The 622-nt window shown below is 48.6% G+C and overlaps 1 pseudogene; it reads left to right on the top strand.

Annotated features, from left to right (window-relative positions):
- The first annotated feature begins 567 nt into the window (after positions 1-567).
- The window catches only part of LOC143041368 (5S ribosomal RNA), a 119-nt pseudogene continuing 64 nt past the window's right edge, over positions 568-622 (top strand).

Consider the following 622-nt stretch of genomic DNA (forward strand, 5'->3'; position numbering starts at 1 on the left):
AACACATAGCAGACCTTCGCTTATTTTCTTTTACTACCCCCACATTATTGGTGGCCCCACATTATTGGTGGCTTATATTCTTTTACTACCCCCCACTTGGGCATAGGCCTTTTCGCTACCCAGAACCAACCCCGAACGACCTGAGGAAAGGGGACGGAGTCAGACGTGAATAACAAGGAGCAGTTTCCATTTATGGTCAGATATATCCATATAGACGATTGGGTGGTGGCAGCGTATACCTTGATTTTTTTTTATTTCCCAAATCGTTCTTATGTGGGTATCTCTGATCACTCCCATTGGAGGTGCTCTTGGTTAAACACATCCTAAATCAATCGACGGCAACCACAGTAGGCTTGTGGGGATAAGCGGTTAGGATACCGATCCATTGGTGCTAAGAGGGAACCTGGTCGGGCGCTGAGATTGCGTCCCTGAGGAGCTCTGACTTCTGAGAAGAGTTTAGAGCGAAACCAGGACCACACAAATCCGCACAGTAAGCGGTTGGCTTCTACACCGAGTTAGGAGTCACACTTCCCACCCCGGCAGGTTGGGACCCTCGACTCTATTGCAGTCAACAGCCATACCACTCTGAACACACCAATACTCGTCCGATCAGCGAAGTTAA

The sequence above is a fragment of the Oratosquilla oratoria genome, chromosome 30, assembly GCF_046742065.1.
Source record: "Oratosquilla oratoria isolate Oo_2021 chromosome 30, ASM4674206v1, whole genome shotgun sequence".
NCBI classification, from domain to species: Eukaryota; Metazoa; Arthropoda; class Malacostraca; order Stomatopoda; family Squillidae; genus Oratosquilla; species Oratosquilla oratoria.